Here is a 16993-nt window from a genome sequence, read left to right on the forward strand (position 1 = left end):
CACACTACCTCCACAATATGCAGTACTGTCAACAGGATGTAGCATACAAGCAGCCTGCCTCACGGCACGGCTTAATAAGGGTACTCGTTCAGTCATATCGCAATAGGTGCCATAGCAAGTGCAGAAAGAAGTTTTTCCAAGCTTAAACTGATTAAAAATAATTTGCGAATAGCAATGATCCAAGAAAGATTGGTTGGTCTAGCAACTATATCAATAGAAGCAGACATAGCTTATAATTTAAATTTAGAATAGCTTATAAACAGTTTAATTGTGCAATATCCTCATAGAGCAAACATTTAATTAATATTATTATGTAATCGTTTCGCATTAATGTTTCTCTTGTAATAAAACAAAATAGCAATTGGAGATTTTCTTATATTTTGCTCTTATCATCAGGGGCGATATTTGTTTGCCTCAGGGCTCGGTCTAATCTGCCGATGGCCCTGACCATAAGTGTCCATTTAATGGATATTAGAGGGATGATGATGTGTTCCTCATTCTCTCCTGATCATAGCATTCCTGTTGTTGCCATGGGCACAGTATCATCCCTCTAATATCCATGAAGGGACACTTGTGATGGAGACTATTGTGTGTGTGTATGGACTTGCCAGCTAGGAGGTCTCCTGACCTTAATTCTGTTGAGCATGTCTAAAATGCTTTAGATAGACATTGCCATCTCCAACTCTCCCAATCTTCCTGCCAAAAACCTTGAGGGACTTATGAAAGATTTGCAGGAGCAGTGGTTGTTATTACAAACTCAGCTCTTGAACACCATTACAAACAGTATGCAACATTGTTGAGCACTGTATTACTGTGAGGAATGACCATATCTTAGTGAGGCACTTTGACAATCTTATTTTGACCATTGTCTTCATGTACCAATTTATTACTGAATTAAACTATTCATGTACAAACTTTTTGCGTTTCTTTCAAATCTCATATCATACTGCTTTTCACCAAATTGCATAAAATTTCATCATACAGTTTTGAGTTAGTGATTTTTCTCTTTGTTTCTTAATCTATGCAAACCATTGTATATAGTAACATCAAATATCATACCTGAGTGGCTGTGCACTTTGCAACCATATGCCTGGGAAAGGAGTGTCCGGATGTGAGAAGGTTAAGGATCTTTTTCAGACATAGCCAAGTTAGCTGGTCTCGGGCATGGACTGCAGGGTTTTTCTCCCCAGTTTATCTGGGGTTTTTCCTCCTGCAAGCAGGCAAACCAACCCAGTGAATACACATCTACAGACAGAGGACACACCAGGAGGCATAGGGCTAGCCACCTTATCCTCGGGACAGGTACGGCTTAGAAGGGCTAAGGATAGCTCCATAACAGGCCACTTGGTCTAATACGTGAAGGGAAGAAGAAGAAGAAATATACCTATTGAGATGTTGCTGTCTAACGAGCTGCTGTTTTTGTCAGGAAACCACAACAAACGTTGAAAAGTTAGCTGGTGCAAAAACCTCAACATGATTTGGCACACCATCAGCATTAGAAGATGCCTTAATGGAAAGGTAGACCTAGCAGAATTATTATATAACTACAATGTCAACTAATTGATGCAACTGTAACTAAGAAGAAAAACAGGCAAGGTATAACATGATAATATAATCAGATGATAAGAATCAGGGAGTAGAAAAGCTGTATTATTTACATTGAACATAAATTTCTTGAGTGGGAGCAAATATAAAATAGAGATGTGGGGAAATTTCAGTATGGGAAAACTGGACATTAAAACATTATTATTATTATCCCAAGACCCCATAGGGTCAGACTCATCTAGGAGGTCCCTTTTGTCATACACCTCATCATACCGTGCCTTAAACACATTCTCTGTATACACCACACTCTGGCAATGCATTTTAATCATTCACAACACTCCATGCAAAAAATCTGCTTCTCACTCTTCTGCTCACACTCTTCTTATAAAGATTCCAGGGATGACCTCTTGTTCTTCCCTGATCTCTCGCCATTTTATGAAAATCCTCTTCAACATTGATCTTGTAACAACCCCCTTACTAACTTGTACATCTTTATCATATCACCCCTCTTCCTCCTATCCACCAGACTCTGCAAATTGCACCTTCTCAGCCTTTCCTCATATTCAACATTCCAGAGATCAGAAACTACCTTAGTTAATCACTTCTGGACCCCTTTCCAACATCTCATCCTTTTGAGAACTAGGTGACCCAAATCTGTGGACAGTAGTCCATGTAGCCTAATCAGAGCCTTATACAATGGCACCAGAATCTCCATACTTCAAGTCGGTGTCCTCTGCATCATTCACAGAATTCGTTGTTGTCCTCTAAATTTCAGATCCTTATCCACCATCACCTGAAGACCTCTTATTTCCTCCACCTCCAACAATATATCCCCGCCAAGAGTTAATTCTACATCCCATCTTTGCTTTCCACATTTTAAAACCGTACATTTTGCAACATTCCATTGGCATCCCCATGCCCATTCACTCAGTCTATTAAACTCCTTTCTGTAAGGCCACAACATCTGCTTTATTCCTCATAGTTTATCCCAATTTTGTATCATCTGCAAACAACTGAATATCCCCATTCAAATCTTCCCTAATAGGGGATGAGTTTTACAGGCTAATACTAAGAACAGTGATTGTAGCTTTAGCCACCTTTACCACGAGTTGCCCCGGTATTGTACAACCAGGTATTTGCTTACACTTGGACTCGCCGAACTTTATAGCTTGCTATATTCGGCATGAAACTCTTTGATTTCTGTCTTAGAGTTTCTTATTTGGTTTTGAAATGATGTTGGATTAAATAATTCCCTAATATCATTAACATACAAGTTAACAGCAATGGCCCTAAAGCAGACTACTGAGGCACACTCCTAGTGACTTTCCTCTTCTGGGATATTGTTCCTCCATTCACAAGTTGTTGATACCTATCAGACAGCCAATCCAATACACTAGTCTAATATCCAACTCAGCCACTCTAGTTTGACTATCAACTTGTCATGCAGTAATCTATCAAAAAAGTTTTGCAAAGTTTAAGAATACTACTACTACTGTATATCCATCTCCTTCATCCAATGCTGCTGTCTTTTATTGTAGATTACTAAAACATTCCAGAGATCAGAAACTGCATTAGTCAATTAAACATGTCCTCACTTTAGCAAATCGGTGCTGTCCATTAAAGATAATACCACAGTTGTCAACCCAATTCTGGATAATGATTCTCAGCAGTCTTTTCAACACTTTAACCACAACACCTGACACACAGATCGGTCATTTGATGCTTGACTTCTTTTACCTCCTTTGAAGCGGTACAATCTTGCCTTCCTTCCACTCCTTTGAGTGTAATACTCATATTAAACATGGCAAGGCAGATGTCAAATCCCTGGCACATTCCTTCAAAATACACAGTGATATCATCATGTCCCACAGCCTTATTAATATCAAGTTTGCTTAATTCTGCATATACCTCTTCCCAGTGGCTTAGCTAGAGCTGTTGCTGCCCCTCTCAATACAAAAAGTCACCAAAAATATTACAAAAAGTCAAACCGACATATAGGGAAATAAATTAAAACACTATGTTTATTTTTGAAGCAATAAAAATGTTATTTTTCTTGCTTTTCCTGTTAGCAAAATCGTCGATGACATTGACGAAGTCTATTTCATAGTAATGTAGGTAATTCTTAATCAAATTTTATTTATAACTCCTCTCACAAGTAGCAACACTTACAGCAATTGTGAGGAAAATTCGCAGTAATATTACAATATTTGGAACTGAGTTCTCGAGACTGTATTTTAGAATTAACTGCAAAAGTTTCAATAAGGTTCAAAGTGCTGCCTGGGGCAGACCCCCCCCCCAGCTATGCCACTGCCTCTTCCTCACTTAGTCATTCTCTCCTCCTCATCATCATCCACTGCTGTCAAACTCTCCATGATGTCACATTCACAAGGTTAAAAGACCTTAATGAACTGCTCATTAAATATCTCAACTGTCCTGTGCAGCAGTTGTCCTTAGACTATTTTCACCAATCAATGCCATCCTACCTTAATCGTTCTTTTTGCTGGCTACATATCAAAAGAATTCCCTGGATTTTTTTTTTTTTCCCCTTCTTTACTAGGCTAACGCTACTCATACTGAACCTTAGCTACCCTTACCAAGTCACCCTCCTTGCCTGTTCTTTGTATTCCTCATGAAATTAATTATTACCACTTCTCTTATGTTGCCTCCATAATGCCTTTTTTTCTCTGTATTGCATGTTTAATCTTTTCATTCATCCATTTCACACTTATCTTATTTAATCTTTTGACCTTCTGAATTTTAGATATTGCTTCTACTATATAGTTCTTGAACATCACCCAAGTAGCATTAATCCCTATTCCACCCAGCTCCTCATTCCTTGCTATAGCTCCAAGCTGTCTCCTGAGCTTCTCATAATCACCAGCCTTGTAATTCCACACATATACCCTTTCCTCACAGAAGTCCTCACTGGCTAGCAACCACCCAGACAATCACTTCATGGTTACTCTCACCAACTGGAGGGTGATTTGACACCTCATTTATAATTTCATCCTCTGATGAAATTATCATATCCTCATGTGTCCTCTGTTACATAGTGCCTGACAGTTGTTCCTTAAAAAAATTCACTCATTTTCTTTACTTCCAGTTGCTGTCTCATCATTCCAGTCTACAGTATATTGTCATAATTAAAATCACCCATAATGATTATTATGATTACCCTTTTGCCATTTGTTTGGCTGATTTGATTATACATTTCCTGGTCACTACCCTCCACATTATCAGGTCTATAACAACATCTGAGTAAGTTTTTCATTCTATTCACCTCCATCTTGCACTGTACTGCCTCAAAACCATTACATTGATTTTCTCCCATGCATATCTACTTGTATGGTCATAACTTTTTTTCAATCATCAATAGTAGTCCACTTTTTACCTTTTCTATCTTCACGAAATACATCATACCATTCCATCTGTACTCCTATCAGGATGTCATCCTCATCCAACATACTTATTCCTGTGTGCTCTCATAGAAGCTTCTGATAAGGAAAGTGTAGGGGAATTTTTTGAGGTATTAATAGTGGTCATCTTATGTCAAGAAAAAGGAAAAGCTAATTCTTGTTGGAGATGTAAAATTTCAAATTTTTGTTTGAGAGCTACAAATGTTTGCCCATCAGAACAAATATTTATAGCTCTGTTTATGTGAGTGTGTTAATGACATCTAGATTTTATGTTGGATAGTGGTAAGTCTATGTACTGGTGAGTATGTGTAGGCTTATGGCAGACCGTAAAGGAAAGATCTGTGACAAGCGTATCTAGAAAAGGAAGCATGTTCTGACTTTTAATTTCATGATAAATTGTGTGTTTGTGTTGTTTATTCAGGTTGTTGTGGACGGTGTCTAAAGTTTGGCAGCTATGGGGCTAACATAAATATTAGTATGCCTGCACCAAGCTTTAAATTTCAAAGTAAAGGGATATAGAGAATGTTGCTATTGCTTATAAGCTTTCATATAAAAATTGGCAATAAGAGAGTATAATGGCAACCCTATAGCTGTACTTTTTTTTTTTTTCCCATAAAAAGTATTCTGCTGCATGAAATAATAGAATATAATACATAGGAAAGTGAACTGTGATATCAGACAGAAATATATCCTGTAGCTGTGTTGGATGGTGGATGGCTCTGATGTAGATGATTGGTAGTAGAGGTTCGGTGTAGTGGTGGAGACGGAGGGGGAGGGTTGTACAATAGGTGTCCTCCCACGATGAGTCTTCGGACTCCTTGGAGGTGTCACGAATAATAATAATAATAAAAAGAAGAACTGAAGATCTGTCACTAATTGGAGAGTGTTGGTAGCACAAAGACAGAGGTAGCATGTGTTGTGAACTGTTAAAAAATAAGTATTGGTTACTAGATATAATCTTTTTTTTTTTTTTTAAATAAAGTAAGGAAACTTATTATTATCTTTAAAGGTACCTGTGGCATGACTATAAACAAATTACACAATAACCACAGTAATTAACTTTAATGAAATTAAAGTACAGATATTTCGTACTGAAAATAACAGTACATCATCAGTGTGTAGAAACAAGCAAATCAAAGAAACTGGAATACAAGATACATACCACAGTCAGTGGTTTACCAATTAAAAGCTGTTGCCTCATGCTAGAAATTAATATTAATAAATAATATTATTAAAAACTATTTTTGATAGTTTCATAAAATAAGAATCTCCTAAACTTTGGGGGGGGGGGGGTGAGAGAGAGAGACAGTCGTTCTGATTCAGATTTTGGCAATGTAAAAGCAACTTTCTTTGAAAAGGTGTTCATATTTAAACCTGCTTCTATGCAGAAGACAAGCTTGATCCCACTGGATCCTGTGTTTAGTGTCAATACTATGTTGTGCCAGACCAGACTTTTGAGGTTTCATGTATTTGATAATACTGATGTTCATTAATTCTGTTTTCCACCAAATAGCCTGTCTGCCCAAAGTATGTTAGATTACATTCACAAGGCATCTGGTAAACACTAGTTAATGATAGAGGTGACAGTTTGTCTTTTGTAGATGGCAACAGATGAGAAATTTTGTTGATAGAAAAATATGTGGGAATGAGATGATACTTCTTAAAAATTCTACCAGTCAGTTCAGAGATACCAGAAATATAAGGGATTGGAACCATGCATTCTGTTGAAGAATCCTGAGGTGCTTGAACAGGAGTCAATTATCTGCTGGATTTGATTAAGGTTGTAACCATTAAATTCCATTAACATTTTGATAGTGAGAAGTTCTTGTTATAAGCTTAAGGGAAAGGAGCACACATTGTGTGCTCTATTAATTAAAGACTTGATAATGCCTTTTTTTTTTTTTTTAGAGGTGTGATGAGCAGACTTGATGAATGTATCTGCCGGTAAAGGTAAGTTTTCGATAAACACTGGTTGATACATACCGACTGTGGTATGTTTCTTGTATTCCCATTTCTTTGATTTGCTTGTTTCTATGCACTGATGATGTACTGTTATTTTCAGTATGAAATATCTGTAGTTTCATTTCATTAAAGTTAATTACTGTGGTTATCATGTAATTTATTGTTTAACATATTATGTTTATTTCATTGCCAATACTGGTTTTTAAGTTTGCACTATTCAGATTGGCAATTTTTTTGTTTGCTTGTCTGGTATTTTGTTAGGATTTTATTGTCTCAATATTGTATTCAACATTGCAGCCACCAGTTTTGTCAACACAATAATCCCCCACTGTTTAAAGATTAGTTTATTTATTTGTAGCATAGTTGACAATGTTGTTGCTTGCTATGCATGCAGTATGTACACATCCCGTTATTTTAAAAATGTGGCGAGTGTGGGACAGGAATGTATTATGTGCATGATATCTGTGGCAGAGGAAGGTGCTGGGAGGTATAAGTATTTCGATCTCAGAATTTAGTGGAAGCAAAGATAGTGCTTCAGAAATAGGTAAAATTCAGTTTGTGGATACCAGTAGTGTTGTTATAGGACAGGAAGAATATCCATAGATTTAACCTTGGGCAGTGTAGCAGACAGAGATGGTTTGTATGATGGTCATGATTGTGTATGTGAATGTAAATTGAAAGCAGGATGCATGGATAGAGAGAAATAGAACTGCTAAGAATGGAGATTAAAGGAATAAAGACTGAGCTGAAGAGGGTGAATATGAGGATGGAGAGATTGGCTAGTGTGAGAAGAACAAGAGTAGCTGTAAGAGAACAGCATCAGAGAGCAAGGGAGAGAGAAATCAGAGAGACAGTGGAAGAGAGGAAATTGCAGAATGTTGAGAGAGTGTGGAAGCAAGGAGTAGAGAGATGAGAGAGAGAATGGATGCTCTAAAAGTAGAGTGATGCCAGTAAGAGAAGGATGAATGAATATGTTCGGATCATCATGTATGGAGATTTGATGATTCAGGATGTACAGAGGAGTTTTTGCCTGATGGAATGATGGATTGTGTGGCACTGGCAGCAGAAGGGTGGGGTGAATGAGGTGGTAATAATGGTTGGGATAAATGGCATGAGAGGTAGTGTAAATTGTGCAGTGCGAGATTTGTGGTTGATGTTATAGTGCAGAAGAAATGTGTCTGGTGAAAGAGTGTTGTCCCGGTATGATAATGCAGAGTGGATGAGAAGAACTGTAATAATTAATGAGATAATGACAAGAATGTGTAGGAAAAGAGGCCTGGAAGACACATGCCACTCAATGAGAATGTGTGGCATACGTTTGAGGATAGAAGGGAGCTGTATGCAAGAGATGGATTGCATTTGAATGGAGAATAGTGCAAGCATTTGCAGAGACTGTTTTCAAGTTGAGTGTACTAGGCCAGGGAAAATAGAATTGCACAGGTGGAATTTAGCAGGATTGGCCTCGTGGGGATAGTGGCTTGAGAAGTGGGACAGTGTTCAATATATTACAGAGCCAGGTGAAGTGTGAGAGGAGTAATGGCTATATGAATACTGCCAATGCATTGGATTTCCGTGTACAAATGTCAGAAATATTAGAAATGAAGTGAATGAGTTTGTGGCATTGATTGGCTCATCCTCTCCAAAGGTTGTTGGTATCAGTGAAACTTGATTAATTGAGGGGGATGTTCTAACAGGGATAGAAATCAAAGATTATAGAATGTTTCAGCAGGATAGGGAGGATAAAGGTGGTAATGGAATATTACTCATAAGAGATGAATTGTATCCTCTCAGAGTGGAGAATCGTAGTTGGAGATAACACTGATTACTTTGAGAGTTATGGTGTGAGATTGTTTATACAACAAGATATTTAGTGGGATGTTGCTGCAAACAAGAAAATGTTTAAGAAAATTAATTTGGTGGGCAATCTTTATTGGGGACTTCAAGTATAGTGATATAAACTGGACAGAGGAGACAGCATGCAGGGAACTGAATTTTTGAATTTCTTGAGGGACAATTGTCTTAGGCAGCATGTGGTGGAGGATTGAGAGTTCTGGCTTTATAGCATCACAGGATCTGATTGTGACTGAGATGACATAATGGGATGTTAGTTTAATGCAACCAAATATAAGATTTTAAAATTTAGGATCCATAGAAGGGATCATTCGTACTCATTCGAAATTCCAAGGACTTTCAAAGGTTTTGAAAGTCCTCGGAATTTATGTATTTATTTATTTTTTTTACTAATTTATTTATTGCAAAGGTTGTGAAGACGTCTCAGAGAATTGCTTCAATGTTAAGGAGAACATTGATTGCAAGAGGTAAGTGTGGTCTCATTGTATAAAACTTTGATCAGATCACACTGGATTTCTGTGCTCGTATCTGGTCGCTAGGACTTGAAGTAACCTTGGGGAGTGTGCAGAGATGGATAACAAAAATGATATCAGTACTATAATGTTGATTATGAAGACAGACTGAGGGCATGCAGACTGTAGAGTTTGGTGGATAGAAAACAAAGGGGGGGGGTATGATTGAGGCATTTAAGCAATTGAAGGGTTATTGTTGTGGTAACACTGGTTAGAATTTTCATATGGTAGAATGAGGGGAAGGAGCAAGGACAAGCTGCCATCCCTGGAAGCTGAAAAAGGAAAGTGGTGAGTAAAAGGATAAGAAGCAATTTTTTGCAAGAAGAGTGGTAGGAGCATGGAATGGTTTGCCTGAGAGGGTGGTGAATGTGACAGTGGATGAGTTTAGGAATGGCATGATAGACTATATAGACCTCCCACGATGAGTCTTGTTACTCCATGGAGGTCAGGAAATAATTTGGACGTTTGTGAAATCAGCAGGTATGTCAGAACTGACTAATAAATGATTCATCGAGTGCGATGTTCTTAATTTTTTTTATGATGTTTTTTTTAATTTATATATATGTATATATATATATAGAGAGAGAGCCTGTGTAGCTCAGTGGATGTGGCATTTGCACACCACAGTGCTTGCCCGCACAAAGGAAGACTTGCTTTCGAATCTAGTCGCCGACTAGAGGAAATTTTTCCAAGTCTTTTTTTGACCGGTTCCTAAGTTAGTCGATCTTTGGCATGGACAAACGGGTTTTTTCTCCCGGAAACTCAGGTTTTTCATCCCATAAACTCAATAAAATCGACCATAGAACCCACATTATTTCAGACATTAAATATATTGTGTTGGGGTTAGGTACCACGAGATGGCAGCACTTGTTGAGCCGTCTCTCTTCACTGTGTGCCACATAATTAGTGATGGCCTTCTGCCAGCTATCTCTGATTAGGTACCAATGGAGATTGAACTGCCCACTCAGTCTCCAAAAGTTAGATAGGGCTAAAACGGCCTCGCCTACTTCCTATATGGGAATAAAAAGGCGTTAGCTGATTTTATATATATGTATAGGAGAGAAAATGACTTACCAACTCCTTGGATATTGATTCCGTGACTAGGTGATAATTTGAGCTGTTAAAACCTTCAACTACTAGTCAAAGTGACACAATTTTTAGTGTATTATTTTTGGAAATTGTACATTCACAGTGAACAAGTGTAGTGTAGAACTAGTTTATAACGGTATCTGACAGCCAGAAAGTGAATGATTTAAGTAATTCTATTTTATTTTTCCTCACCAGAAGAGCCAGAAGAATAATGGTTGACAAATTAGTGATGCTTTAGCATACTGTTTGAAATATAACATATCTTGTTTCTCTGTAATTATGTGTATATACCAGATAATAACCTTAATATGAAAGTTAAAACCTCAAGAAATTAGGTTATTACTCTTTTTGGGGATAATTTTACCTTATTTATTTATTCCTATGGCAAAAGCAACTACAGGTCAATGTCCAGACCAGAAAGCCAATCCAGGGCCCCATCTGTCACCACATGGATGTCCTGGAGGACACCACCATGAAATTGCCGCCTTGGGCAGTCATTCACAATATGAGTGATCATCTGGACCACAGGAGAACAGTCACAATAAGGGTGGACTGATAGTCTCCATTTATGTAGTAGATAGCCACATCTGCCCTGGTTAGTTCTGATCCTGTTGATAGATGACCAAATCTTCCTAGGAAGGGCAAAACCAGGCTGCAGAGCCCAGCGATCTTCAACCAGGAAACCATTTGTTGGAAGATTGTTGGACCATTGTTCTCTCCACATGTCAGATGTTGATGTTAAGGCAGCTGAAGAGAGTTTGTTCATGGACCAGAAAGGGTTTCGTGATTTTAGGCGAATACTAGGTGGATTTATGAGTCAGGGGCAAGAGTGGGTTGTTCGTTACTTTATTAAATACTTTAAATCGAGGCTTGTTTTTGTATATTTGATGGAGCAATGTTAGATAGGACAGGCAGCCAGTGGAGAGGTGTGCTTCTCAGTGTCCCACTAATTGCTGATTGTGTGCATGGTAGAATTTAGCTGGGTGCCTATAATGTTAGTGTGTGCACTTCTTTCCCAGACAGATGCACAGTATTCTGCTGCAGAGAATGCGAGGATTAATGCAGATGACATTAAGACATCAGCACCACAACCTCAGGTTGTTCCAGCAAGCTGAGGTGATATTATTTCTCATTTTAACTTTGTTGAACAGGTTGGTGATGTGCCTTTTATAGGTTAGGCTTCTGTCCAGGCTTGCTCCAAGGTATTTTGGGTTGAGGCTGATGTTCTACCATTTGTCACAGAAAGAGAGATTGAGATGTTGATTTGCCTCTGCATTGTTCAGGTGGAATGCTGTGGAAACAGTTTTGGGTTTGGCTTCAGGTATCACTGCTTGCGGTACACCTCCAGGATGTTCAGGTCTGTGTTCAAAGTTGTTTCCAGGTTGGCAAAGGAGGTAGACTGATGTAGGATAGCGAGATCATCGGCATATACAAATTTGCTTGAGCTAGTATGTCGTAAGTCGGACATGTAGATGTTAAATAGTAAAGGTGTTAACACAGAGCCTTTTACCTTATTGAATGCTGATCATCATGTAACATTAAAAGAAAGGATCTTACATGCTACTGTGCAGTACTCATCGAAACCTCAAAATTTTTAACATTGTGCTGTACTCTTTTTTTTTTTTTTTTTTCATATTTCCTTTCTCATATTGTCAACATCATGCATTCACACATTGCCAGTTCTTGCTTGCATTCTAATAAGAATGCAAGCGACAATGTGTTTACTAGCAGATTCCGGCATAGTCTCCTTCTTTTCCTCCCATTACTGCTTTCATTTGCTAACAATAATTTCTTTAATTTTATCATTCTATATTCTTAATATTTTCTTTTTAGCACTCTTCCTGCAAGCTGTGTTTGCACTGTGTGTAAACTACCGGCAGGAACCGCTGTTTACACAAGTATTTTCTGGAATTGTAAATTTGAAAGAGAATATTAAGACAAGTGCGTTTAGTTAGCTACTATGATTACTGCTGCAATAAATCTGTTTTGCTTGCATGCATGCACCACAGTTTGTGGGAGGGGAGTGTTTTTCATCATGAAGTGTCATTCTGGTTGTCTCTAATTACAATAAGTTTTGTGAAATATAGCACAGACTGTAAAATGTCTCCATACTGTATTTCATGATACAATAAAGCTACTTGCTCTTCTTGCTTCTGCATAGCATCTGTTAATGGTGGAATATTTTTCACGCTATAAGTTATCACGGTATCATTTTTATTCCAGTATTCGGAAACAACAGACGTAAAAATTGATCTACTCCTGAATAAAAATTAATGTTTCTGTGTAATATAAGAAGTATATGTACAGCAAAATGCTAGCAGATGTAAGATATCTATTATTGATAAGAAGACGAGTTGCCAACAAAACAGAAAAAGAGAGGGGATAAAAGTAATGAATGTAGGATTCACAAAAGGGTGGGTAATTCCAATCAGAAATTGTTTATGAATCCTGTTACTGTGTAAAAAGTGTATATTGATCCTCAGTAAATGAAAGAAAATTGTTAGAAAACCAAGTGAAATATAAATAAAAAAAAGTACATTGTGAAAATTATGGCTACAACTGTGTTAGAGTAAAACTTTAGTTTAATATAAACCAAAATATACGCTTGACATTTTAACCTTCACATTAAGGTCATCTTCTGGAGTATACGTATAAATATATATGTAGAGAGTTTTTTTACCTTGGGTATAATATATGTTAAAGATAAGAAGTTATTTTAAACCTGGTTTTTTCTCCATTTCCCAAGTAAGCAAACAGACAAATAAATCAAGTTTGCACCTACACGTAATGCAAGTCTAAGTGACCCGTAAAGTAGTACAAGTCTAGGCAACTCGTGGTAAAGTTGGAATAAGCTCTGATCACTATTCTTAATATTTACCCTTAATGCAAAGCCCATCTCTTTGAGGAGATGATGCTATGCATTAAAAGCAAGGGACCACTACCCAGACCGGTTTCGACCTTTATTGAGGTCTCATCAGTGGGAGCCAAGCTTGGAAATACCAAGGTTAAGTAATACAGAGCTATAAAATAACTTGGTATCTTTAACATATATTATACCCAAGGTAAAAAAACTCTCTACATCTATCTCTCATCCTCAGATTTTTATTTAAATAAGGTCAAAGCACCTTTTGGTAACTTGTTTTGGTAAAATACTTATAAGCTCTGTATTACTCTACCTTGGTATTTCTAAGCCTGGCTCCCACTGATGAGACCTCAATAAAGGTCGAAACCGGTCTGGGTAGTGGCCCCTTGCCTTTAATGCATAGCATCATACATCTCCTCAAGGAGATGGGCTTTGCATTAAGGTTAAGTAATACAGAGCTTATTCCAACTTTACCACAAGTTGCCTAGACTTGTATTACTTTACGGGTCACTTAGACTTGCATTACATGCAGGCACAAACTTGACTTATTTGTCTGTTTGCTTACTTGGGAAATTTAGTAAAAACCAGGTTTAAAATAACTTGGTATCTTTAACACATATATCTTTCTAAATATATATATATATATATATATATATATATATATATATATATATATATATATAGCCAGAGTCCTGTTATTATATTATCTATTAGGTTCCAAAGTTAAATTAAGCTGGAGAGTAACATGTTCAGAAAATAATAGATAAATAAATAAACAAAAAATAAAATTATTTATATAAGTATTGTTGTGTCCTGAAAAGGCTAAGAAATGTTTATTATAAACTATTCAGGTCACAACTTTAATACAACTTAGGCAGAGAATATGGAACGTTGGCAACAGAATAAGTGTAAGCTGTTTGTAAATGCAAATCAATTTAAAATTTAGGAATAGTATAAAATTGTATAAAGAGCTATTAAAAATAATCTGTATTAAGTGAGGGCCAGATGTAGAGATCGATGTAAGCTGGCAAATCCACTTAAGAACCCTGTCTCTTGTACTAAAATAGCTAAGCCTGTGAGTCAGGGTTCAAGGGTCACCTTTGCCGTCCTGTATTATGCATAAGAAGGGAGGGAAAGAAGTACTGGAAAGAAAAACCAAAGTGCCTTCCAGGAAGAGAAATCAGGTACATGTGCGACTAAATAGAGGGAGCTAAGGAGATTGACATAAACACACGTGATCGCGTTGGCGCGCATCGCAAAGATTGAGAAATACCGAGAGGAGAAAATTAAACAAAAAGGCCATGGAAGGCACCATTCAGGGCTTTTTTTCTTTGATTCCTGGTTCCAGATCTTGCGGACAGTGGTCGAGCTCGCCATTGGAGAAGTTCCTGGCTAGTCGAGGAAGGCATTTGGTTCATATGTTGCAGCATTAGGAATGGGCCAAGCTATATCCTTGGACTAGGATAGCTGTGCGTTGTCGTGAGACAGAGGAACCAAATGGATGCCGTCCGGTCAAGGCGACGTTACTGTGTCACCTCCAATCTTTCCCGCTGAGACTCCACTCGTACAGTCCGACTGGAGATGTCCTCATAAGGAACTAAAGCAGAAGGCCTTGATGACCAGACAAGGCTTGAAGAAGGTCAAGAAAATCAAGATCAGAGACGGTAAGGTAGACCTTTGAATTCCTATTTCCACTATAGAAGAGTGTGATCCCCTAAGAGAGTATTTTGTAATGGACTAACATTAAAGAACTAAGAATAGCCTATGACTTAGTACAGGTCAAGATTGTGTTAAGATTCGTTTGCCCTACGAGGCCAAGAATATCTCTGAACGAGCTAAACTTAATGTATGGAGTGTGTTATTGTGCTAATTTATGACCACGTGTATTAGGATGGTATGTTATTAGCCTATGAATTTATGCTGAAGATGCTTGTAATAGTGATCAATGCAAGTTTGTATGTGTGTGTCTAGTATATTGAATTTTGAGCCTTTGATTTACCTTGAGAATATTCCTAACAATATGTCTATAATGTATATTTGCATAATTCCTCAAGCTTATTAAAATGTTTCATTCAAGTACCTGCCTGATCTGCCTTTGTCTTATGAATTCAAAACTACCGCTCATAAAATACTAACGAACTAAGCGGGTTAAATCCTTGTATATAAACTCCTAAAGCGAGCCACGACTGTGAGGAAGAAATAAGAGAACGGAGGGACAAGATTAAATTCGATCTAATTTTTCATGTATCACTCTGAGAGGGTCGCCCTAGGTAAGAATCCCGTCTATCCAAGGTATTAGCTGGCACAGTGAAAAAATAAATTTTGTTAATACTTATTGGGTGAACTCTATCAGATTGTTGTGTGATTAGATAAAACATAAGATATAAAGAGGCCAATGAGACTGCAAAGAACTAATGGATAGGAAGTAAACGCTTTATTTGCATGTTTGAGAGAATTAAGATAGCAGCGAAAATATTAATGAGTAAATATTTCATTTAAGGGTATATAGTAGAAAAAAGGGGAGAAAGAACGTTATATCAAGTGACTTAGACGAATAGGGACAAATAAGTAAGAATAAAGTAATATATTAGACGAAATTAAAGATAAAGACCAGCAGCGTAAGATATAGAGAAGAAATAAAAGGAAAAGTAAGGACGTTTAACAGTATACATATAAATTGCAACAGCTGGTATGGATAGTGGCGAATAAAAGATGACAAATTGCTAAGAGTCCTAAAGTCAGGGTTTGCTGGAAACTAAGTGTGCCATCCAAATTCTTGGGATTTTTAAGCCCCCATTATTATTAAGATTAGGGTGGTTAATCAAAATTTCACAGGCTTCTTTAAATTTTCTTTCATACTAAGTTTTTGTATGATGCAAAGAACAAGTACTTTTTCCAGTCAATTCGATGTAGAGTGTTAAGAACGTGATCTGAGAGGCCTGCTTCACCAAAATTATATTTAATGTGTTGTTTGTGTTCTTTTTTTTTTACTGATAGGGATTGTATATTCAGTTTTCCCAGTATAGGATAAGTTAGGTGCAATAGATGCAATAAACTCTAGGGTGTGCCAATGGGAGAGAGGATCCTTAGAGGTGTTGAATATGTTTTTTAATTTTAAAGGTGGTTTAAAAGTGGTATTAAGATTATAATGATGTAGGATTCTATTAATTTTTTTGATAACCCTTTAATGTATGGAATGGTTATGGTTTTACTATAATCTATATTACTTTTTGATGAAGTTTTATGAAGAATTTTATTAATAGTATTTTTGCTATATCCATTATTTATAAATGTATTGCTGATAATTTTAAATTCTTGTTAATGAGCTTCTTCATTAAAGCAAATTGTTATAGCTCTGTTTTTTTGAGGGTGTTGATGACTCCAAATTTGTGTGAAGGGTGGTGATATGAGTTAGCATGTATATATTGTCCAGTGTGTGCAGGCTGGGTAAACAGTGAAGGATAGACTTGACTGCCTGAGAGAAGACATGTAACTAGTGAAAACAGGAGCGAGTTCTGATTTTCAATTTCATTTATTTATCCTTTTTATTTATTTATTTATTTATTATAATTTTATTTAAGAATAAAGAAAACAAATAATATCTGCATCTTGGTCTTCCTGTGGGTCTTTATATTATTAAACCTGCCAAAGAATACTTGTTTTGCTAATCTTTCCTCTCCCATTCGGTTTTTAGTAATTCGGATATACCAACCAAATACAGCATTCTCCTTAATTGTTTTCTCATGTCCTAAATC

At 37.0% G+C, this 16993-nt stretch overlaps 1 protein-coding gene across 3 annotated transcripts in view; it reads left to right on the forward strand.

Moving 5' to 3' along the window:
- LOC150106188 (uncharacterized) overlaps nt 1-16993 on the forward strand; it is a 185288-nt gene that overhangs the window by 100310 nt on the left and 67985 nt on the right. The gene's annotated exons all lie outside the window — the stretch shown is intronic.

Source organism: Typopeltis vanoorti, chromosome 5, assembly GCF_054136105.1.
Source record: "Typopeltis vanoorti isolate ZY-2024b chromosome 5, IOZ_Tvanoo_1.0, whole genome shotgun sequence".
Classification (NCBI taxonomy): Eukaryota; Metazoa; Arthropoda; class Arachnida; order Uropygi; family Thelyphonidae; genus Typopeltis; species Typopeltis vanoorti.